The sequence below is a fragment of the Furipterus horrens genome, unplaced genomic scaffold (assembly GCF_987537825.1).
Source record: "Furipterus horrens unplaced genomic scaffold, mFurHor1.1.pri manual_scaffold_3, whole genome shotgun sequence".
Taxonomy (NCBI): domain Eukaryota; kingdom Metazoa; phylum Chordata; class Mammalia; order Chiroptera; family Furipteridae; genus Furipterus; species Furipterus horrens.
The window spans coordinates 55,235,842-55,262,547 of NW_028327173.1; the positions used below are offsets into that span (position 1 = coordinate 55,235,842).

Here is a 26,706-nt window from a genome sequence, read left to right on the forward strand (position 1 = left end):
TGTCAGTCAGTAATGTAGTTTGAAATCAAGGAGTGTGATGCCTCTGCCTTCATTTTTTTTCCCCCCCTCAGGATTGCTTTGGTTGTTTGGGTCTTTTGTGGCTCCGTACAAATCTGATGATTTTCTGTTCTCTTTCTTTAAAAATTGTCATTGGAATTTTGATGGGGATTATGTTGGTTCTACATATTGCTTTGGGGAATAAAGACATTTTAACTATGTTGATTCTTCTAATCCATAATGAACACAGAGTATCTTGCCATTTCATTGACTCTTTTTCAATCTCTCTAAATAATGCTTTGTAGTTTTCAGTGTATAGGTCCTTCACATCCTTTGTTAAGTTTATTCCTAGGTATTTTATTCTATTTGTTAAAATTGCAAAAGAAATTGTTTTTTCTATTTCTTTTTCTGAAATTTGATTGTTATGATAGTACCAATCACACTCCTCCCTCATCCTGTTATTTAAAATTAATTTTGAACACATATTAAAATGTCAGTAGTTGCCTTGAGTCTTTTGAAATCTTGGTAAATGTTAATACTCATATAGTTATCCATCCACTTTACCATTTACCCAACAAATATTTTTGGAATACCCACATGTGCCATTTCCCACACTGAGTTATACATAAATTTAATTTATATACCCCTGAGTCATTCTCAAAAATGATATGAAAATGAAAATACATACTGTAATCAGTGTGTTGATGTAAAATAAGATATCCATAAATTTTCTGATTTAGTTTACTTCTTTGATAAAGGATTAATAGAAATATATATATTAATGCTTAGTGTTCCAGTTAGCAATTTAATGTATTGCCTCTTGGCTCCAAATTTACACTTCACTGACTATTCTGCAACCTGCAAGTATTTATCCTTTGCCATCTGGCACCATGTTAAACTTTGTAGGCAGAAGACACTAGAGGAAAAAGGGGTTTCTGTACCTATTTCCAGTGGGCTCCTCTTGGAAGACTGCTGCAGTAGGAACAGCTGCTGTAGTACCCAGAGGCCAGTAATGTGTGACACAATCTGTGAATGACTTCCCACGGTGCCCTCTAAGGTGATTTCTGCAGTGCTCAGCTCCTGAAGGACATGAGGAGGCTCAGCAGTACCGGAGCCAACAGCATCTGGCACCAGCCATGAACAGATAGCCCCAGGCAACTGTTTGGATGGCTTTGCAATAATTTCTGAAGTATGGGTCCTCCTTCTGGAAGCCTTCTAGGGATGGCCTTTGGGAAGCTTTAAAGTGGGTTCTGAGGTGTACCACCTCTCCACGGATGGCTTTCTCCACACCCAGAAAGCATATTCTCAGTGAGTCCTGCTGGCAAAGCACCTCAGCACACTCTTCCACCCTTCAGTGAAGCGCACCTTCTCCAACAAAGTCTGAATCCCAGCCCAGAGCAGAACGAGGCTTTTCCTTGGATGGTCTATCTCATCCCTAAGGAGTGTGGCTGCTCCCTATGCCTGCTATTCTAGTATTCTTTAGAGTTGTCTTAACCCAATTGTAGTCATTAATGCAATTGCCTATTAGAGTTATAAATTCCTTTTATTAAACTTCTTTAATTCAAATTTCCATGTGGTTTTGATCTCCTGATTGGACACTGCCTGATACAGAGCTAAAATAACAATCGGTCCAGGAGATAAACCCACAAAGATGCGACACTTTTTTAAAGCTTGTGCTGTTCACAGAGAAGAGGCTTGGCATTTGCTGGGAGTCCTTGGGCTTTGGAGGCAGTATTGCCACTTTTGGTTGATTTTCTAACCCAGTCACCAAATACCTTACTTGTATTTGAACTATTTGTGGGAGATAGGTATACATACACTTTATTAACCCTCCTGATTCAGAGTTAGGAATTTGAACAGGACAATACTTTCTGTATGACATGAAAAACCTGTACCTGTCAGTGTTTCAATCACAGAAGACTGCATTAGGAGATAGACACATACACACACTCAAAGATTTGTTACAGGGATATGGCCTTATGTGATTGTGCAAACTGGTCAGCCAGTTTCTGTAAACCTGTTGTCTTCCCACATGATGCTAGAGCTTTAAGTCCCTGGGGCATAAAGTTGGGAAGGCAACAGAAATGTGAAATGGGGAAGAGTAAGACAACCTGGAACTCATAAGCATAAGCTGGAACCAATGAGTACAGGCTAAAATTGTCAGTTCTTGTTGGAGAAGCTAAAAGAGGATCCAGGGAGAGGTAGAGTGACAGCCTGACGGCTGCTACCCGCCAATGAAGTGATCTTTCGGATATACCATATGCGTGTATGAGCTACAAAGTGCATTCTGCTTCACTTCAGCCCTCCAGGTCTCACACAATAATAATCTCTCTTTTGGCCTACTAGCTAGACATATACAGAAGGATATTCTGGGAAATGTATTTCAGCCTAACAAAACTGACACATTATAAAGCCACTACAATTAGAAAAACAAATTCTTATGTCCACTCAAAAGGGATACAAATCATAGAAGAAAAGATTGATCAACATTCAACTTGTAAGTTCCTGTATGTCAAAAGAAACAATAAACAAATGTAAAAGGACAATCCTCATACTGATAAAAGAAACGGAAACATTTGTGCATTCATACAATGGAATACTATTGTTAAATTAATTGGGCAAAGAGGCCATTAGACTGAGATGGCTGTGATGCATTAGAAGCCTACAGAAGCAAACCCAAACCTAAGCCTGAAATGCCTCAAGATTAAGAAACAAAATATAAGAACAACCAATCAAAGACAACCAACTATGCTTTCTCAAATAAGACAACCACTTAAGCTATAGCCAATCCAATAATTTCTTGCTTTGCTTCTGACTATTCTCTATAAAAGTCTGGCCCTTAGCTCCTGATGTTGGTGTGCTCTGAAACCACTCTGGTTTAGTGCTGCTGATTCAAATCAGTTTTTGCTCAATTAACTCATAATTTTTTTAATATTCCTCTGTTTAACTTTTAACACTATGTAGCAATTAAAATAAATTAACTGCATCTAGTGTTTCACTATAGATAAATTTCAAAAATAATATTAATGCATAAAGTTTCAAAAGGATACAGGATAATGTAAAATTCTGAACACATAGCAAGAGCATGTGTGTATATATATATATATATATATATATATACATATATATATATATAAAACACATGCATGTATGCATATATATTCTGGATATATACACACATAGTTAAAAAAAATACGTAGAAATGATAAATTCCAATCTCAGAATACTAATGCAGTTTCCTTTGATATAAGAAGGAAAAGGACATGCTAGGAGAGAGTAACTTTAGCTATTTCAATAACATTTATTTTAAGAGGGATCTGCTGAAATTTCTCAATCTGTAATCTGTGGTAGGTGCACAGATGTCTATTAAGTTATTTTCTGAACTTCTATATGCTTACAACATTTTATAATTCAAAACAATGCATTTTAAGAAAAAATGAAGGCACACAAGAAATTTCTCTTTCACAGTCTCACACACAAGGACTCCGCTCAACAGTTGAAAACTTTAAAAACAACAATGGGATCATTTTAATTATTTACAATTAAATTAGCATGGAAACACTTGTTAAGCAGACATGGAAAAAAGTTGAAATCTACACCAAGACTGGGAAGAAAAAAGCAAATAATTTCTACTAACACACAATGGGCCTTGGGTTCAAACATTGTATGCAATATCTCATGAAGGATGCACCAAAAACTGGTAACCAGCAGTTGCTTCGTTAAAAGAAACAAAGGAACCAGTAAGTAGAAGTGGGAGACAATTTTTTACTCCACTTAACTTAGTAATGCTTGACTTTTTTACCATGTGAACCTCTCCAAAGTATGCAATTTCATACATATAAAAGAAAAAAGGCAATTAAATATTTTCTTCCATGGTGTCTCTCTACGTTTTAAATGTAAATGTCCTGGGAGGAGCAATACAATGAGTCTATAATATTTTGGGGTAGCTTACAGATGACAGTTTTCTCTAACAGAGTGGCAAATACACACCACAGATGCCACTCCATTGCCTTTGACAGACATTGCTAATCTATATGACACTCCTTACTGTTGAACCTAAAAATTCCTCGACAGAATGCTCCAGGCAGCCACTGTCGGTTGATCAAAGATGGCACTTGGGATAATACTTGCATAGGTACTTGATACATACTCTGCTCTATGCTATTAAAAAACTGTAGACAAAAATGAAAGAAAAAATGTAAAAGAAATGTTGATCTTCAGTGAAAAATATGCATTGTCTAGACTACACTACTCCAGGTTATCTGATTTTAGTCTTTCATTGTTTTTGAGCTAATTTACTGCTCTGTAAAGTGTAAGTAACTAATAAAGATACAGAGATTTAATAGAGTTTCTTCTTCAACTGTGGAAAAACCAGTTTTGCCTTCATTTGCATGGTGGTTTTAATATTCCGGATCTATAAATCCAGCAGTTTTACAGATTCTCTTTTTACCAGTTACAACACACCTGGTTGCCTCACTGAATATGTTAAATAAAATCTTTAACAAATTTATTTATATCTAAATAAGAGTCACCATATATTTTTTTTTTTTTTACATTATCTTTTATCACATTGTAGGGTAAAAGAATGAAAGGGGATATATCAAAAGAGCAGGAAAGACATCTCCTTTCGGGCAGACTTCATTTACTGCAGTATTTTCTTTTACTGAAAGATTTCCTGCCCTTCTATTCAAATAAATATTCCAGCAGTGCAGCAAGTTCAGGCAACTAAATTCAAGGGTATTTTTAATATATAAACTATAACAACATGGATGAGGGAGAGATACATGAGCATCAGTATGGAGAATAATCAAAATTAAAATTCAAAATCTTTTATCCACAGGGGCACTGCCTAGTTTATCCAAACACTAGTTATATAAAATTTACAGGCAGAATCTAAAAGCATTTGTTTTCTTTTAAGATTTTTGAAATACTGGCTTATTTCTAGCATGTTCCTTCCACATCAGCTTCGGCTATATAGCTTTAAGACCATTCACAGGATTCTTGGGTCAGGCTGAGAATACCAGACTCTCCCACTGGAATAGTTTATGTATGCCATCAAATGCCTTCTCCCCTCACTACCCACTCAAGCCATCCCCACCCAAGTCAAAAGCCTTGTTTCTATATCAAGGGAATACAGAGGTATGTGGTGTTTCTTTGGTTTTATACCAGTATGGATGGCATATGACAAACTGTTTCTATAAACAACAGTAACTAAGCCACAATGCAACTTAACATGGATTGACCTAGCTACGTAAGATACGCAAGCTAAAGATATTTCGAATAATTTTTTAAAGACATACATACACAATGCTAGCCCTTAGATTTCACAAAGAAGGTTTCTAATTAAAGCTTTCTGAGACTTTGTTCTACACCTCCACCCCATGCCTGCTCCTTAGAATTACTTATAGCTGCGGAGTTTTCCCAGAAAATAGAAAAGAAAAAGGAAAGAGAAGATTTGTAAATACATAGCCACAAATGTCTGGGCTCATCCTCGATGACTCCTGGGCCAATTAAGGTGACTGTAGAGGTCATAATCGTTATGCCCTTGCTAGGAAGTTCAAGAAAACATTTGAATATCAATGCATATAATACATGCAGAATGAATTTTTTAAAGCCAGACTACACTGTTTACATAGCATTGGAACTCTCCTCATTGCCTCACTTGTATGAGTGCAGTTTTGCATCCGGAAGTAAGAGGAACAGTTAAGACCGTGCTTAATTGGGTCCTAAATGCAAATTTTCAAGGTGGAGCAACAATGATAAGAAAGTAGCAATTCAGCTTTTGGTAAACATATTTTATCTCTAGATTCTCTTCTTATTTTCCCATTAAGGTACCTATTCTCAAAGATCATTTGGTAATTGCTAAAGTTAATAATTGTTCTCTTTAAAACTACTGAATTTACTTCATATCAGGAGTGCTGGGTGCTTTCACATTTTATTAATTTTGTGTTTTAGATAGGAAAACTCACTCAGAGAAGGTAAATTACTGATTGGGCTAAGGTCACAAATGACAGGGTTAAGGTTTAAATTCAAATATTTTATTTGGTTCTGTCTGTCATAGAGATCCTAAAAGAAATTTTGTTGTAATATCTTTAGTGTTTTCCTTTTAATGGTATTTGTATTTAGAGAAGCTTATCCAGGGCAGTTAGCATTTTTCCATGCCTACTACATAGGCAGTTGCATATCACCCCAATACCCATCTCAAATTTATATACTAGTTTCTATTTCCATTATTATCACTCCAGTTCAAGATAAAATCATCTCTTATCCGAAGTACAATAACAGATTTCTAACTAGCCTCCCTATTTCTACTCTTCCCTTCCTTACAATGTATTTTCCTTAGCATAAATCTGATCATATAATGTTACTGCAAAATTCTTTCAATGATTTTCCGTAGCACTGAGTATAAAATTCAAATTTCTGACCATGACCTACATGACCTGATTCTTGGCCCATTTTTCCAATGTCACATCTTACTTTGTATTATTCTCCCACCAACTACATATACTGCAGCCACACTGGCCTTCTTCCTGTTCAGCAACATCAGATCAATTCTGCCTAAGGGCCTTTGCACTCACTATTTCAGTTTCTTGACAACTTAAGTTACAGCTCATGTCACCTTCTCAGCAGAGCCTTTTACAAGAGTCCCTTATTTTGGTTTCCTTTTACTTTTTATTATTATGAAATATCTTTCATATATTTTTTGCTCATTTACTTTCTGTCCTTCTCTTTTAGAAGTCTGTCTTCTCTTATTCACCAATATATTCCTTTGTTATGAAAAATCCAGTTAATATTTGTTGAATATATAAATGTGTGAATGAATGATTAAAGTTGCCAAGGCTTAATTGGTAACATTTCACACAGAGTTATTGTATGTTGCTAGGGGATAAGCATCAAGAAAGAAATTTTTGTTCTTAAAAAGGGAAATAGTTTGTTGGAACCCTTTGAGAATCTGGTTAAGCACAAATTTTTACAGGCAATCCCCAGAAGCTCATCCATGACTCCCAACAAGGCCATGGGACCCAAGCTAAGAACCGCTGTTTTAGTATACCATTCCAATATATTATGTTGGCTTCCATGATGCTGAATAACTTGGCTCTTGTTCAGTTCTCCCTCACCCTCTTCCATATCTTTGCCATCTAAACTCAAGCCACGTTAAATTACTTTCAGTTCTAGACTCCTCCTAGGACTTTGCTTGCCTCTAAACATTTCTCTTCCCTCTATCTGGAATCCTCTCCAAAGCCCAAACCCTCATTTTTAACTCCCACTCATTTTTTTAAATTACTACTTCAGATCACATCACTTCCTCTGGGAAGTCCTCCCTGATAATCAGGTATGAGTTGGGGGCCTTAAAAGAACTTCCATATTTATTCTGTACTTCTATCAAAATGCTTCTATAACATACTATGATTGTCAGTTTATATTATGCCCAACTGTCAGTTCAGACAATAAATTTGTTTTTGTATAATGCCTCACAATTAAGGCCCAATTAATATTAGGGAATTAAATAAACTTTTTCTGAGTTTCCTATTTATTACTTATAAATGGTGAATATTTCATATCAGAAAATAGATATGATTATCAACCATATTTTAGAAGACCTTCAAATTAGAGGTTCCAAATTTGTTCACATGTTTTGTTTCTGATTTTAAGAAAAAGCTTTTTAGAGACTAATATAGGTATATCAGGGTCTAAATTATGTATTTCAAAAGTTTTGACATAATAAAATAAAATGAAGTAAAACAATACATGTAATTGCAATAAAAACAGAAGTTTCTGTCGTACCACATTTAGACTAATAGTGAATTAGCCAGCCTGGGTGATGCTTATTGCTACTTATCAAGAACCTGAGGGGCTATATAAATCAATCAGTCTCCTTCTAAACTAAGCCAATTAAAGACTTGCGTGGGAAGGTAAAATAAAGCAGTAGCATAGCATGAATGTACACTGGGGAGAGCGATGAACCTAATGAGCAACAGTACGATCAGAAGGCAGAACTTGCAAGGACTTTAGGGTAATAATAAATGTTGCTACTAACCTTCTCTAAATGGCTTCCTCTGTGTTTTCACAGTAGCAAAAACACTTTTAGAATTTTAATATTCTACTAAGTAAAGCTCTTAATAATATGACACTCTTCTAGTCCCATTCATCTCCAGAGGGCCTTAAATATACTCCCTTTTTCTCATTTCACATACACAGGATAACTCCAACCAGGGAGTGGATCTGTATTCAGCGTTCCCAATGCAACAATTCTAGTATTATAGAGGAGAACTGTTATTTTGGAATAACATGTGCTATTTCTAAAACAACTTTTTTTTTTTTAGTTTACACAAAAATCAGAGATAAAATATAAATATGAGCAAAATAAGCAGAATCACAATTCAGAGATATGGCTTAGAAAAGCAAAATCAAAGTATGTGTTTACATAAATTATAAGCACTCAAGGGCTAGGATATTATTCTTTCGCCAATGCTGTCAACCATTTACATAGCATTGTGTACACTTGTGGCAATATAAAATGAATAATAATGAGTAATACAGTATGTTTGTTCTGAATCCCACAGACTTCAACTTATCAGATTCCTAGAACCTACTTTTAAAAGAGGTCAGATCCTAATTGACCATATGTATCTCCTAATACTTGCTTATTAGGCTTCTTTGTCTATTATAAACCCACTAGTGATTTTTTTCAAACAAATATCTGCTATATCACTACTAGCAAGCCATGGACTTCAAAGAGGTGAACTTGAATAGTGTTGAAATCATTGGAATGTTGGCCAAGAGCTTTAACCTCAAAGGAGTGTGATTTCAGTGATTTCTGGTTTCAGATGGCTCAGAAATGGAGAAAAGAAAATGGAGAAGATACAAAGGGTCCTAATATTTGAGAGGGGGGGGGATAGTTAATTTTTACGAACCAGGGGTATGGACTTGGGGGGGATTGCTGGGGGAGGGGGGTGCTGGGTGGAGGGGAACAAGGGGGAGAAAATTGGAACTGTTGTAACAATATAATCAATAAAAAACATTTAAAAAAAAAAAGAAAGAAAATGGAGAAGAGGAGTAAGAAGAAAGGATAAAGAAATTAATCCCAAAGCCATACCAGTATCCTGTAACATACCAAGACATCAAAATTCAAAGGTATCTTTTTTGACCTTCTTAGGCATTTATTTGTTGAAGGAATCAACAAATGAATGTGGTGAGTATCTACTGAAGCTTTCTCACTGGCTTCCTGACTCAATCTTTTTTTTTTTTCTTTTTTCTCTTCCATCTATCCAACACATTTCTGACAGAACAATCTTCCAAGAGTATAGTTCCAGCAATAATTTTTCATTAATTTTAAAGGAAAATCAAGCTAATCACTGCCTGTATAGTAATTCCTTAGTGTGACCCTGAAAATCCAAGGACTGCATGTCTAGTCCTATCTCCGTCCATTCTCTCCACACAACCTACGTGCCCATAATATTAATCCTCTCTGGGCTCCCTCAAGCACCCGTAGCTCTTCAATATTTCAGCGCCTTTGTTAATCACTCTGAAACACTCTTCCTCACTTTGTGAACCTGAAAAACTTACTCAACACTCAAGATGCAGAACCGACGTCACTTCCTCCATGCTAACATGACTGACCCTCCTCCTAGGTTAGTTGCTTCCTCCTTATCAAATCTCAGTCCATATTATAAGACAGCACAATTGCATGTTATTTGTTTTTTGTTGTCATCTCCTCCAAGAGAGCACATTCATGCACAGAGATGGTCTTCTTCAGTCCTGAGTAGAGATTATCTTATTCAGCCCTGGGCCAAGCTTAGTGTGTAACACATAGTAAGGACTTGGTAAATATTTGTTTAATAAACACGCTGAAATAAAATATGAGAATTATATATTCTTAGCAGATAATACAGTGAAAATCCTGGCAGTTCAAATTACCCACTGTCCTTAGCTTTTGCCTCCAAGCAGAATAATAAATAAATATCTGGTAGAAACAATTAGCCTAACCAAGCAGGTGCTGGCTCAATCCCTGAACACGTTCTATATAGTTCCATTCTGGACTTCATTTATTTTGTGAATCCCAGAAACAGATTCCCACCCCCACTCCAGCAGTAAGCATAAACAATATCAAGAGCTAAACCCAGCAACCTCTAAGTGCACTTAAGTCTCATTCAAAGTCAAGGGAAATTATGCATACATAGAGGGGGCAGAGGTAAGAATGAGGGCTTGCTGCCTCTTGGAAAACAGGAAAGAGACCACAAAGGTTCAGTTCCTGAGAAAATTGTCACCTATTTGCTGTCACTTTTTCATCTTCATAGGAATTTATTGGATTAGGAAAGACCTTTGCTACGTGACCTGATCCTACGCTCCAAGTTGCCTTTGCATTAGTTAATGTTTGAGCTTCCTGGTTAATTGTAGCAGGCGAGCAGCAGGCTGCACAGATGTCAGATGTCCTACTCTATCAGTGAAGAGGTTCCTGCCTCAGGCTGTTTATATATGACCTACCAGGATTTCCTGCTGCATGATGAAATAATTAGGGGGCCCTCCTTTCAGGGAGTAATGTGGCAAGTAAGTTGTAACAGCATTATATTAAAAAACAAAACTGGCCTTATCTGCATCAGAATCTTCCTAAAGTTTATTGTGAAAATTCTGTTCCTATTTTAATAATATTCACGTGGGTGTTAATTTTAATGTTCACTGGAGAACACAATAAGTTTAGCAAGGCTTTCTTTAATGCTTGTGCTGCAATTTGAGTCAAGAATAAACAGGGTGGGGTGATGTCTTTTTTCGTGTTTAATTTTCTAAATAAAGTCTGTCTTTTGCTTCTTATAACAAAGCAATTCTACAGACTCAACAAAGTCTGATGGTCTTTAAAAAGAACTAGTAATATCTTCTAAATTGATATAGTCTCAAATCTTATTGAATTCTAACTTCCAACTTTGACCCAGAAAATAAGTATACACCCTGTTTATAATATTTTTAATTTTTTAATCTATAAGAGCATATTATATGACTATAAGCTCTTACCCACGTACAATTTCCATGGTTCAAGGGAATTGTCTTATATACAAATACAAATCAAAACTCAGAAGAAAAATTCTAAGCGATTTTGATCATTAAAATTAAAACGTTAGTAATAATGTCATGAATTCTAGCAACACACCTGGACAAAGGGGACAGACAGTTCAGAACAAGTTATAGTAGCACATTTTCCACCAACATCCTATGCATCTCTGTACTTTAGTTCTTACACCTTCCCTAATAAGACTGTAAACTCCTTGAGGTCTGTTTGTCTCATGCACTTTTTCTATCTCCTGTTTCTAGTACAGTAAGTACTTGACACAAATACTCAATAAATTTTTGTTAAACTGAATTATATAGTGTGGAGTGAGGAATGGAGGACAAAGTATTAAGAAAAAGGTAATGATTGTAATGAATTCCTCACTTCTTTTTTTATTTTTTCCTTTGTAAGTACAATGTAATCTTTCTATAGAGGAACAATATCAACTTTATCCCCCTTAACATCTCCGCTGCTATAATTCATTCAAAAAACAAAAACAAGAAACTAATGATTCCCAGCCTCCTCCTCTGAATAGTGGGCTTGTTTCTATCTATAGGAGTATAATTCTTTTAATAAATTACTGAAGAAAATTAAAATTCATCTGAGTTCCATTGCTTGAAGGTCATACACCCATGAAGGTGGCCAGGTAGAATACTAGGAAGCCCAGGAAACAGTTTGGGGAAGTTTCATGTAGCATTTCTAGGAAAGATTTAAGAAAACAAGAGTCTGTGAGATGTAAAAGAATAGCAAATAATTTTTGTCATGAGTGTCAATTCTAATCCATTAACAATAGCTAATGTGTAAAGGTTGTGTGATAAAGTGCAGCAATTAATTAATGATGTCTACCTTAGCCTTGGAACAAGTGGGAACATGAGTACTCTCTGCCACCCCAGCAGCTCTCCCTAATAACCAAGAAGGCTGCCATTATTTGGGAGGAGAACTGGAGAACAAAGAGATGTTCAAACAATAATCTTTGAAGGAAAGCAAAAGTTCATTTAAGCACAATTATACCCGAGTGTGGCATTTTTTGCCTTGTTTAATAAACATTTATTGAGCACTTACCTATCAAGTAACACTCTTTGTCCTCAAGGAATTCAGGCCACCTGCAGGAGAAAAGACAAATAAATAGGACATTTTAATATAAGGTGATTAATAACATAAAAGTCTACAAATAATGTTAAAGGAGTTCAAATTGAAGCGACTAACCCTGGCTGAGGGGCTGGTAAGGAGAGAGATGCTAGGAAATGTTTCCTAGAGAAAGAGGTCACCTGGGCAAGGCTTTCAGGATAAGCTAAATGTAGCCTTGCCTAAAAAGAAGAAGAAAAGAAGATGGAGGAAGGAGGGGGCAAAGGAAGAGGAAGAGGGGGATGAGGGGGGAAGGCATTTGGGGAGCATATAGAATGATATTCAATGTCCTTAGTTCAGTCATACTTCTTACTTCAAGTGCATGTGGAAGCTAGACGGGTAAAGAACAGTCAGAACACAAAGGACTTTGTATGTCAATCCAGAGACTGGAGAATTTTAAGCAGGACAGTAACTTGCATCTCTTTCTTCATGTGCATCTACTATCCTTCCTCAACTGTTTCTCTGAGGGAATGGGGGCATGTGTACTAACATTTTTTTCTTAATTTTTAATTATTATTCTATTATAGTTGTCCCAAATTGCCCCCTTTACCCTGCTCCACCTAGCCTACCCCCTCTCTCACAGTCAAGCCCCACACTGTTGTCTGTGTCCATAGGCCATTCATACATGTTCTTTGGTCCCTTCTCCTTCTTTCCACCATTATCCCCCTCCTCTCTCCCCTCTGGCTGCTGTCAGTCTGTTCCATGTTTCCATGCCTCTGGTTCTATTTTGCTTGTTATTTTATTTTGTTCAATAGATTCCTTTTATAGGTGAAATTTATATACTATTTGTCTTTTACTAACTGGCTTATTTCACTTACCATAATATTCTCCAGTTCCATCCATACTATTGAAAAAGATAGGAATTCCTTCTTTCTTTCTACTGTGTAGTATTCCATTGTGTAAATGTACCAGTTTTTTGACCCACTCATTTGCTGATGGGCACTGAAACTGTTTCCAAATCTTGTCTATTGTAAATAGCACTGCTCTGAAGATAGGGGTGCATACGTTTTTTTGAATTGGTGTTTTAGGATCCTTAGGGTATATTCCCAGCAGTGGAATCACTGTTTCAAAAGGCAGTTCCATTTTTAATGTATTGAGGAAATTCCATACTGTTTTCCACAGTGGCTGCACCAATCTGCATTCCCATCAACAGTGCACTAGGGTTCTCCTTTCTCCACATTCTTGCCAGCACTCATTGTGTGTTGATTTATTAATGATGGCCATTCTGATGGGTGTGAGGTGATATCTCATTGTGGTTTCAATTTGCATCTCTAATGGCTAGTGATATTGAGCATCTATTCATTAGTCTGTATGTCCTCTTTGGAGATGTGTCTGTTCAGGTTTTTTTTCCATCTTTTAATTGGATTGTTTGTCTTCCTGGAGTTGAATCATATGCGTTGTTTATATATATACATATTGGAGATTAAACCCTTGTCTGAGGTATCATTGACAAATATGTTCTCCTATATGGTCGGTCCCTGTTTCATTTTGCTGATGGTTTCTTTAACCATGCAGAAACTTTTTAATTTGTTTATTTTTTTCTTTATTTCCCCTGTCCTAGGAGATATATCAGTAAAAGTATCGCTATGTGGGATATCTGAAATTTTACTGCCTATGTTTTCCCCTAGGACTTTTATGGTATCATGACTTACATTTAAGTCTTTTGTCTATTTTCAGTTTATTCTGGTGCATGGTGTAAGTTGGTGTTCTAGTTTTATTGTTTTTTGTTTGTTTGTTTGTTTTTTGCATGTACCAGTCCAATTCTCCCAACACCATTTTTTAATATGCTTTATTGATAATGCTGTTAAAGTTGTCCCAATTTCTTTTCCCTTTATTCTGCTCCACCCAGTAACTCCCTCCCTCCAGTTTCCCCCCACACACACACACACTTAGTCCATGCCCATTGGTTGTGCATATAGTTCTTCTCATCATCTTCTTATCTACTCCACTTCATCCTACTATGCTTCTTAATTCCTGTACCATCTCCCTCCCTTTCCCACTCCTTGCTGACCTCTCGCCATAGTGTTCCCCGTACCTATAATTCTTTTTCCACTCTCATTACCTACTTAGTTTGCCTTTGTTTCAATTCCCTAGCTTCTGTTGTTGGTTGTTGTGATACAGTTTTCATTTTAACGTTTATAGTTTTAATACTCTTTCTCTGAAACAAGTCCCTTTAACATTTCATATAAAAGTGGTTTGGATCTGATGAACTCCTTCAGTTTTACTTTGTCTTAGAAGCACTTTCTCTGCCCTTATATTCTGAATGACAGCTCCACTGGATAGAGTAATCGTGGTTGTAGGTTTTTGGTTTTCATTACTTTGACTATTTCTTGCCAGTCCCGTCTTGCCTGCAGAGTTTCTTTTGAGAAATCAGCTGATAATCTTATTGAGACCCCTTTGTACATAATTCTCTTCTTCTCTCTTGCTGCTTTTAAGATTCTCTCTCTATCCTTAACTTTTGACATTTTGACTATAATGTGTTTTGGTGTGGTTCTCCCTGGGTCTTGTTTTTGTGGAACTCTCTGTGCTTTCTGGACCTGTAAGTCTATTTTCCTTCCCCAAGTTAGGGCAGTTCTGCTTCATTAGTTTTTCACATACTTTTTTAATTTCTAGTTCTTCTTCACCTTCTGGCTACCCTATGATTTGGATATTGGCCCACTTATAGCTGTCTGATAGGTTTCTGAGCCTCTCCTCGTTTTCCTTACTTTTTGTTTCCTCTTTCTACACTGGTTGACTGTTTGTTCCTTCCTTATGCTTCGATTTGTTGATTTGATCCCTGGTTTTCTTTCCCTCACCACTTGTTTCATATGTGTTTTCACTCATTTCAGCAGGACTAGCCTTCATTCCTTCCCTGTCTTGTTTAAGATCTGCTGTCAACTCTCTAAGCATTCTTATAACCAAAGCTCTGAACTGTGCCTCAGAAAGATTTCCTATCTGTTGACCCATTAGATCAAATATTTGCTGGCTGGTCAGCTGCGTCACTGTGATCTCTATCATGATCTCTACCATCCTGATAGTTTGTGTTTACCTTTGCTTCCTGGGCAGGGGCTGTCACACCTCCTACACAATATGAGGTGGAGCCCCATGCACTCTTCACTACCGGGAGACCCTTCTCACCATGCTGTGGTGTTTTGTGTGTGGAGGCAGGGGTCCAAGATGGATTCTTGCTGTTTACTCTCCACTGAGAAACCAGGGGCTTCTTCCTCCATCCCCACCCCCTCCAACCTTCACAGTCCAAGGCAATGGCAGTCTGCCTTCCCCAGCGTTGGAATCGTGAGCTGACAGGTCTGGTCTGTACCCAGGGGTGCTCCCCAGGTATTTCTCACCTCTTTTTAAATACTGGTGTCTGTGCTTACTGCTGTCCCACCGCCATCACTGCAGCTGCTGCCGCCGGCACAGCTTGACCTCTCGCACTGGCTTTGCCCCTCCTACCCATTTGGATGAGTACCACTTGTTTATAACTTCATATGTTGGACTTCCATGTAGCTTTATTTTCTGGAACTTCTGGTTATTTCTGGTTTTGCGGTAGTTGTATTCCTTCTTAGTTGTAGAGGGAGATGGAGTGTGTCAGTCTAAGCCTCCATCTTGGCCGGAAGTCCCAACACTATTTATTGAAGAGGCTATTTTATTCCATTGTATGCTCTTGCCCCCTTTGTCAAATATTTATTGACTATAGACACCTGGGTTTATTTCTGGGCTCTCTATTCTGTTCCATTGATCTATGTGTCTGTTCTTATGCCAGTACCAGACTGTTTTGATTATAGTGGCCTTGTAGAATAGTTTGATATCAGATATTGTGGTCCCTCCTACTTTATTCTTCTTTCTCAAGATTTTTGAGGCTCTTTGGGGTCTTTTTTTTGTTCCATATAAACTTTTAAAATATTTTTTCTAGATCTATGAAATATGCCATTGGTAGTTTAACAGGAATTGCATTGAATCTATAGATTCCTTTTGGTAGTATGGACATTGTAATGATGTAATTGTTACAGAATGGGGGTCACCAGAAATCCCCAGAGCCTGCGGCTTGGGGGATAGGGAAAAGGTAACAGCTTTTAAGATGCCTTTGCATGACTATGGCTAGTACCTAGTGTCTTAGTTATGCAAATGCCTTTGGTTCTTCCAAGGCCCCAAGGAAATGGGAGGGGTTTTGACCATGGAATGGTGCAGAAAGCGGATACAGAGCCTGCGCAAGGTTCTGTCAATGGGCAGAATTCATTACTATGCCCACTGTGTCACAGGGATTTAAAAATATGCACCAACCATTTTAGAGAAGAAGAGAGGAGATCCACTCAGTTTGCAAGGGGGGCAGAGGAGAACTCCATGCGGCTTGGAAAGGAAAGCGAGAACTCCATGCTGCTTCAAAAGGGAAAATACCATGTGGCTTTGAAAGGGCAAAGCACATGTTCTCCTGGACTGTTATATGGAGGCTGATGACATTATATCCCAGATCCTGAAGGAGAGAGCTGACAGATAACGGATGGGGAATTTCTGGGCAAGTTTTTGGCTTCTAGCCTTTTGGGGAGCAAGGGAAGTGCTGGGACCTGTAGGAGAACAGAGCTCTGAGATGAACTGCTCACTGCCTTCCCCAGGTTGGAATACTGTAAATAGAGACCTGTTTTCCTCAACATTAGTTGTTGGGTTTTACACCAAGGCACCACGTGAAAGAACCTCCTTTCATTCTATAACATAAGTGAGTAGAAAGAAGAAATAATCAATGACATAGAGACTAAAAAGAAAAAGAAAAAAAATATTCAAAGAATCAATGAATCCAGAAACTGGTTCTATGAAAAGATAAACAAAATTGACAAATCTTTAACCAGACTCATCAAGAAAAAAGAAGAAAGGACCCAAATAAATAAAATCAGAAACAAAAAAGGAGAAGTTACAACTGATACCACAGAAATATAAAGAATTGTAATAAATCACTATGAACAACTATATGCCAAGAAATTTGACAACCTTGACAAAATGGAGAAATTTCTAGAAATATACAATCTTCCAAAACTGAATTAAGAAGAAGCAGAAAGCCTGAATAGACCAATAACAACTAGTGAAATTGAAGCAATAATGAAAAAACTGCAGGCACACAAAAGCCCTGGACCAGATGGCTTCATAGGTTAATTTTACCAAATGTTCAAAAAAGAACTAGCTCCTATCCTTCTCAATCTATTCCAAAAAATTCAAGAAGGAAGACTCCCAAACTTTTTTTTATGAGGCCAGTATTATCCTAATTCCAAAACTAGGTCAAGACCCAACAAAGAAAGAAAACCACAGGCCAATATATCTGATGAACATAGATGCCAAATTCATCAACAAAACATTGGCATTCCAGATCCAGCAATACATTTAAACAGTCATACAGCATGATAAAGTGGGATTCACCCCAGGGGTGCAAGAATGGTACAATATTCACAAATCAATAAATGTAATACCCCACATAAACAAAATGAATGAGAAAAATCACCTGATCATATCAATAGATACTGAAAAAGCATTTGATAAAGTCTAGCACCCCTATATGATAGAAGACCCTCAGCAAGATGGGAGTATAAAGAGCATACTTAAACATAATAAAGGCCATATATGACAAACCCACAGCCAACATCAGACTCAATGGGCAAAATCTACAAGTGTTCCCTTAAGATCAGGAACAAGACAGAGGTGTCTGCTTTCACCACTCTTATTCAACATAGTACTGGAAGTCCTTGCCATAGCGATCAGACAAGAAAAATAAATAAAAGGCATCCAAATTGGAAAGGAGGAAGTAAAACTATCATTATTCACAGATGACCTGATAGTGTACATCAAAAACCCTCTGGTCTCCCCCCAAAACCTACTCGACCTAGTAAGTTAATTTGGCAAAATAACAGGATACAAAGTCAATATTCTGAAATTGATGACATCTTTGTACACCAATAATAAACTATCAGAAAGAGAAACTAGAGAAAAAATCTTATTTACTATAGGAACAAGAAAAATAAAGTACCTAGGAATAAATCTAACCAAAGAGGTAAAAGACTTGTATTTGGAAAACTACAGAACACTGTAGAAAGAAATTGAGGAAGATGCAGATAAATGGAAGCACATACTGTTTCATGGATTGGAAGCACATACTGTTTCATGGATTGGAAAAATTAACATCATTAAAATTTCCTTCTCTACTGTTTCTGTTCCCTCAATATATAAACATATTAATGTCTCTCCTCCTTGAAAAAGAAAATAATCTTTTGATTCTATATCTTTTCCTGTATCTTTTCTTCCCTTCCCAACCAGGTAGACAATCTATACTTTCCATCTCCACATTTACTTTTAAACTTACTGCAATATGTCTTCTGTCCCACTGCTTCACCCAACTTCATGAGAACTATTTTCAATTAACTCTGTTGACTATTTTAACACACATGAGCCTTAAGTCAGCCTTTAGTGATGTCTGACCTGACTGATGAGCACTCCATTAAAGCCTTCTTCCTTGACTTCCAGGACTCTGGTCTCTCCTGCTTTTCTCTTTACCCCTCTGACCTTCCTGAGTCTCTGTTGTAGGCTCTGCTTCCTCTACTTAGACCTTAAATGTTGGATCTCCCAGAGCTCCAACCTCTCCCCTCACTAATACAGACTCGTTAGTTACTGAATTCCTTTCCATTCTTAAAAGATCCCACCAAAGTACCACCTCCACTCTAATGCCTGCTCCTGAACTACTTTGTTTACAATTATTACATATAATACAGTTATGATATGTTGACCTCTCCCTGTAAATAGTGAGCCTTTTGAGAGCAAAGGCCATATTATTACCCACTTTGTATCTGTAGTGCCTGATATTTGGTACATACACAATCTTTCCTCCCTGCAGGTAGGTAAGGCAGATTATTCAGATGCTTTTTACTCATTTCTTAGAGGACTAAAGAGTTTCAGAATGGGAAAGTAGTTGATCTAAAATCATAGATCTCATCAAGGACAGGTTTTCAAAATTCTAGTTTCCTGCTTTATCATGGCTCGCCCACCCCATTTTAAGTAAAACATTCAGATAAACAATATGGAACTGAGCAAAGCATATGGACTCAACAGTTTTTAATTTATGAATAACTGAATCTAAGAGGAAATTAAACAATTACTTTGTGCAAATTCATGTGCCTATGTTTCTCAGAAGCATGAAAAATGAGCAACGTCCTACCCTGCAAAAAATGAGGCAAATTTCTAGAAGGAACATTCCCGTGAGCTGCGGAAGCCACAGTAAATGTGTTTAATCCAGTCAGAAGCTCCTCAGAAATGCAAATTGCCCACTCGAAATAAGAAGGCACCTATTGTTCAGCCTTGATTGCCTCTGCAGGCCTACAGGCAAGAGAAAAAAAAAAATCCTTGAAGGAGAAGGGAGTCTAAGTAAACTACACACATAGAGGAAAAAATAAAAATGAAGCCAAACTCCAACAGGGCTTCCATTTATCATCTGCTAAGTGATCAGGGATTATAGAGTAAAAACCATTCGTGATTCTGCATTCTTTTTAACATAATTATCTGTGCTTCTTTTTATTGTACCTATTTTCTCATAGATGTTGATAAAGCTGAAAATTCTAATTTGTCTTGTGCAGCCCTATCTTACCATCAACAAATGCACAGAGTGATTACAATTAAATGTGTCTTCAGTAATATAAAATACTTTAGACCAAGAGCATATAATTACAATAGGAAAAATAATAGCTATCACTTTTTCCTTCATTTAGACATGTCCCGCATTTAGATTTTTTGTTCCTATCTTGCATCTTCAAGTTGTGTTCTTTTGCCTTGAAGGAATATGCTAATTTTTATTTTATTCCTAACTCAAGTTCTTTTGGCAAGAAAAAATTTAGTCACACACACAGAAAAGTATTAAAACTTTCAAAGTCTGAATTTAGAACATAATGAATCCTTCAGGATAAAATAAACACAGTGCCTTTTTTCCCCCCTAAAATAATTCTCTTCTAACCTGTTTACCAGCTGAGAAATAAAAGATCTTGCTATTTAAACTTGAAACTTTTTTCATTTCTTTATCCCATCACTTTTTCATCTTTATAAACAGAAGTCTATAATTACTATACTAACAAAGAATACAGCTGAACTATACACAGGTTAAACCATTCTAAATAAAGTAGAGAATAATAAATAATAGAATAGTCAAAGGAGCTAGCATAATAAACACATAAAGAGCAACACCACATCCTACAATGTAAGATGTCTCTCATTTCTTAGTCTATTTAAACTTCCTGAGTAAAAGAGACCATAAAAAGCATAAGCTAACCATCTATTTTCATAGAAACTAAAGAGATCATATAGTCCAGCCTCTTAGCTAAATTTAAAATCTCCATTAATCATAATAATGATAGTGGTGGAGACAGTAGTGGTCTTAGTAGTACCAACAATTCCCATTCATTGAATATTTACAATGTGCCAGGCACTAACTGCCATGAGCACCTTATCATATCTAATCCACACAACGGTATCACTGGATGATTATTGTCCCTACTACAGATAAAGGTACAGATACACTTCTGATTGGTGGTGGACTAGCTTCTGCTAGAGCATTTTTAGTATTAGACCCTGATATGGCAGCCTTTTCTATTTCAGAACATATGCGATTGAGAACTTTTACCTCATATGGACTCCAACTGGTTTCATGAAACCTCCCATCATTTGTCTTAGTGCTATTTTACAAAAATAAACAAGTCCAATATTTCTTCCAAGTGACAACTCTTCAGATCTTTTAACACTGCCACCATGATGTCATTTGGGCTAACTAATCGGGTTTGGTGTCACTGCAGCTAGATCTGTTACCAAAGCTAGGCTAACCAATTTAGTCCTGCCTTGAAAACTCAGTTTTGAGCCAAATTCTAAAATAAAACCAGTTTCTAACCAGGAGGACTGTAGAGAATGCTGCAGCCCTTACACTTTATCATAGCCAATTATCCCTAATACTGGCCGTTTCCCAGTTTATGGCTCTTGTCCCTATGACAAATTCCATCTTAATTTTGTTCCACTCTGAATCCTTGAATGATCTTTAATAAAAAAATGTAAGATATTAGCAAATGCTCGAAGGCAAATAATTTAAGGTATCATTCTTGTACCCTTTAAGTCATATCTTGTTGGCATTACTCACTGTATTAAAAAAAAATTAGAACTGAAAGTACAAATAACTAACATTTATTAATATTATTATAATAGTGAGCCAGGCCCTATTATAAGCACTTCACTTAAATTAATTCACTTAATTCTGGCAACAATCATATGATATAGGTACAGTTATTATCACCATTTTAATAATGAAGAAACTGAGGCACAGAAAGATGTCTGCTACTTGCCCAAAATCCTATGTAGTTCTGTAGGATCTGGAAAAGAAATCCAGGAAATCCGGCTTTAGAACTTTTAATCACTACATTACGCTGCCTTCCAGTAGATATTGAAATAGACTGGTAACTGGGCATTGTTTACTATACTTTGGCATGTTTCAGCAATTTGCCAGAGAAAAGAGCTATCTGGTGCAGCCAAGAGCTTTCCTGGGCCATACCACTTCCTCTTCTGTGAATTACCACATCTTTCTGTCGTAGGTATGAGGGTGGCCATGAGGTGAGCTGGGAGCAAGGAGGCTTTGACTCAGTATTCTGAAATAAGGAATGGAGGCTGACCAACAAAAGACTCAGTATGAACCAGGCCTTCATGAGAAGTGAATAAAGAGAGATGCCACTGCTTCTAGTGGTCGTGAAGGTAGAGTTTATAATATATGCTACTGTGGCCACCACTGCTACATACAGCTACACTCTGAAATGAGACCCATGCTCAGCTATTTGGTTCAACAGTATCTTTTCAGGTCTATTTGCTAACTGTTCTACTCAGGAGATTAGATCTGCTTTGCAAACTCGTTGTCCTGGATCTGAAAGTACAAAAAGCCAGTTTTGTTTGGAGTGGAGCCTACTTGAGTTCTAAAGCCAAGGTCCAAGCCCACAACTAGAGCTAGTGTAGTTTTATAAACTAAAGACATTAAACCTTGTGGCCTTTCTTATCTAAACTGTGAGGGCAGAATATAAGAAGATATATTCTGCTTTCATATTCAACACAGTTATGGAACTTAAAGAAAAATCACTCATTGGTGGGATTTTTCTATTCACTGTAGACTAAAAAAAGTGAAAAATAAGGCTACTTTTAAGATATCTCACCTTCTGTTCAAGTACAATTTTGTATCCCACTTAATGGTCACAAATTGTAGTAACAACCTGTTTAAATAGTTATAACTCAAATAAAGAACTATCTACTTTGACCAACATAATTATACCTGAAGGAGTGGTTCAGTCATCTCAACAAAGTTTATAGTGAGCTATCCCACATACAGGCAATTTTGACATAAACCATATTCTCAGCTAAGCAGTGGAGATACTTATTTTAGAATGGAATGAATCTTCCAGATCTTGGCTCTGTCTTTCTTTTTTGGCTCCCCCATAACTATTTACAGCCTTTTGTTGGTTGCCTTTCCTCCACTCCCACTCAACCTCAACCCCTAAAATACAAATCTTTCGTATACATCATACTCCATCTGGCAAGCTAGACTACTAGGTCAGGCTTCTTTTCCTGACTTAAAAAAAATCACTTATCAGTTTTTCTGTCCCTAAATCCCTATGCTGTACTAGGGAAACATGAGGAAACTTTACTCTCCCATTATTTTTTTAAAGCAAAACATGTCTAACTATCATGCATACACCCTAAATCCCACGATCTTTTCGAGTTTCTAAGGGGATAATTTTTGTTTTGAAACAATACAAATAAATCTTCATTTTGGAAAGAGATAGGAACAATTTATCCACATGTATCTTTGCTGCTGGTGAAAGGAGATAAAATATACTGAGAGTTCACAAACATTCTCTATCCTTGCCATGTGATAATTCTGAGTAGTCCCCCAAAAGAGGCATTTTCATCAAACACATCTATGTTGCAGCTCTGGCTACATATGACCTTAATATTTTTTCATTCAATATATTATCTTTCCAATTAGCACCTCTCCACAAATTTCAGCAGCCTAGAGCCCACAAAATATTCCTACGCATTTCAGTAGTTGGTTTCTTACCCAATATATACAACACTTATTTGTTAACATTTCATCATCTGGAAGAAAAAAAGACAGAATAGAACAAATTCTCTGACCTGTGGGAAAGAATTAGGTTCATGAAAACCTGTTGAAATAAATCCACAAGCTTCTATGGGAGAACACATGCAGTAATGGAAAAAATATCAATATTCACCTTAGCTTTTCCCTTCTCTGTTGTATGCAACTTTATTTGGAAATGGAGCCTGCTCTATTCAGTAATCCAGAAACAGTGTTTTGTCCCTTTTTCAAAGTAGAGAGGAATGCTGGAAGTACTGAGAAAACCACCTGCCATCGCTACATAATCTTCTTGAGACAAAGCAGGGCTTCTGCCTAAAGCTGTGCAGATTGTGCACAAAAGTAGCCAGCCAAGGGAGCAAGTGGTGCTAAAATCTACCTTTTTTTTTTTTCCCAAGTAAACTGCCCATTTATTAGCATTGGGACTGCAACATAACAGTTTCCAGTGAACAGGCTGAACTGCAATGAAATGACAAGGTGAGGTTCAGGTATGTGAATGGCAGGTTCTTATTTCTTCCACTCATTCCTGTAGTTGGCAGAGAAGCCCTGGATCGGGCTGACGTTCATGTCCAGCATCCTCTGGTCTGCTTGACCACCCACTTATCTTCAAAGGTATGTGGGATGGGACCATACACACAGCGCTTTCCCCAAATCAGAATGAGAGTAGTGAAGCCTACGGCAGCGCCCACAACTGTCTTCCATTCATTTGCACCCCTGTTCATTTCAGCAAGGCTCTCCTTGAACTTAATGCAATACAATTCAACTTCTTCATCAATGAATAGACTGCTCCAGGGGTTCTTCTTCTACTTCAAGCACTTCTGTCTGGCAGAAATGTTCTTGATGTGGGCCACATCAAGTAAGGGATACTCACCTCGATCAACATAACCTGGGAGAGCAAAGTTCTCACTCTTCACAACATTCCCATGTGCTCATACATACCCCAGGGTGAAAATTGCTTGCTAGCCAATTAAGTTAAATACTCTGGTATTCAACATTCTGCCACCAGCGCCACTGCCAGCCAGTCACACCCTGCCCTGCCCGCCTGGACCACTCTCTATATCCTGGCTCTAAAATCTACATTTACTCAGCTGGACAAACCCTGTACGTTCATGCTGTGACTGCTGACAGAGGTGCCTTTTACTAATTTGTGCAAAGACAATAATGGGCTACTGCTTACTCTAGAGACAAGGACCATATCTCCCTCATTCACTGCTGTGTCCTCAGCATTTTGAATACATGACAGCAATTTAATTATTTGGAGAATGAAGGGAGAGAAAAGAAAGAATTCTTTATGTGAAGCACCAATAATTGTAAAACTCAAGCAGAGAATCTGAGATAAGTATTCCTTTCTTTGATTTTACAATATGCACTGTTGGACCTTGAAAGCCAGAGAAAAGAAAAATGAGAATCATATATTGTCTTTGTGTTTTTATTAGTATATATAAAAAAATCATGACAAACACAAATTGTATTGAAGTAGATTAATCTAAAACCTAATTGTTATCATCCTGACACCTTACTAGTTTAGCCAAATATTTTTTTACTCCAAGGGTATGTAAGATTCTTAATAATTAAAAAAATGGAGAACATTTTAATGTAGCAACCTATCATATAAACTTATAAGACTACCATTCATTTCATCAAAGGTACAAATATATAATTTCTACCTGTAACCCAATACTGAAAGAAGTAGTATGATTTCTAAGTTGAGGCGATAAACAAAACTTCTGTACACCTGTACTTACTGTGTTAGTTTCCTATGGCTGTAGTAACTATTACCATAAACTCAGTTGCTTAAAATAACAGAAATTTATTTTCTCAAAGATCCAGAGGCCAGCAGCCCAAAATCAAGGTGTCAGAGGACCACACTGTCATTAGAGACACTGAAAAGAATCCATTCCTTACCTCTTTCAGCTTCAGGAGTGGTTGGCATTTTGGCTTATGGCAGTATCTCTCTCTGGTCCGCCTTCACGTTTCCTTGTCCTCAGTGTGCATAACTTCTCTCCTGTCTCTTTATAATATCCCTCTGTCTCTCTCTTATGTGATTGCATTTAGGCCCACTGGTTAATTCAGGATAAGCTCTTCCTCTCAAGATCCTTAATTTAATCACAACCATTTTCCATATAACATAATATTCAAGTATTTGGGGATTATGAAGTGATTCTATGTTAGGGGATGATATTTTTCTTCCTATTTTATTATTTGAATAGTACTTATATTCCTACTCTTCATGGTTATGTAAATAGAGTACAGTAGTTTTAGGAACTCTCTTGAAACAGCAGATTTCTAACTTAAAACACCAGAATTTTTCATTTTTCATTCAAAATCTTAATCCTAATTACAATGCTTAAAGAATATGTTTCACTTACATATAATATAGTGAAACTCCTATATAAATTCCAAATTAATTTTTTATAATTCTGAAATATTATCTTCACAGATATCAAGATTAACTGCTGTATTACATAGTTATTTTGAGCTGAGGATGCCAAAATAATAGGCAAATCGCATCTGACAAACTACCCCTTGCTAGTTGTCAAATTCAGCTCACATCTCAGAAAACTTTAGTGAGCTGAACCAACTGGTCCTTTTCTATTGCCAAAATGGTATATTCAGTTACAATTCTATCAAATAATGGTGATGGTAAAATCTACTCACTATATTGACAACTATAGTGTAATGCTTTAGAATGTCTAGAGTAAATTTAAGTGAGATATTAGGGGTAAAATGAAAGGAGATATGTTAGCAATCCACACAGATTTCAAAGGAGCTAATCATGTAATACCTTTATCTTTACCATCCTGAGAGGTCATTGTTTGCTGTTTTCAGTGCACCCAGAGTTGAATAGGTTCCTGAGTACTGATTTTGGCTGGCTAAACTCACCAGAGACTGACTCATGAATGAAGCAATACATTCATAACAATGTGAAATACTATGTGTTTTCCAGTGACCATGGACACAGGTCTATTATTCAGGGAAATAGATTTTTCAAATCAAAATATCTGGAAGAGTGACATAATTAGAAATTAGCTTTGTAAAGAAAGGAATGCAAATTGAATTTGTAACGGTATTTTATCTAAATCATGGACAACCTCATGCACACATTAACAGTTTCTACAGATGGCTAATCTCATGTAAAACTTGATGAGTTTTACTTGCTTTACATTTAGAAAGTGGTCTTATTTCCAAGTTTAAGGGGTTCCTCACTTTGCTCCAATGTACTAACTATACCAACTATATTAGTTGGGTTGCAAATGGATAACTGAGTTGGGGGCTCTTTAATGCAAGTGTTTTGGCAGCTTTAACAATAATTCTTGAATGACTAGAGCAAGTAAGCAGAATCCACTTATGGCTGACATAAAAGCTAAAATCACCCCCAGCTAATCCCAATAAATAACTTTGATGTAAAGTAAATCGCTTACCTTGA

The 26,706-nt window shown here is 36.8% G+C and overlaps 1 pseudogene; it reads right to left on the bottom strand.

Moving 5' to 3' along the window:
* Positions 1-23,786: 23,786 nt before the first annotated feature.
* LOC150015109 (cytochrome c oxidase subunit 4 isoform 1, mitochondrial pseudogene) lies at positions 23,787-24,274 on the bottom strand (annotated as a pseudogene).
* Between the last annotated feature and the right edge of the window lie 2,432 nt (positions 24,275-26,706).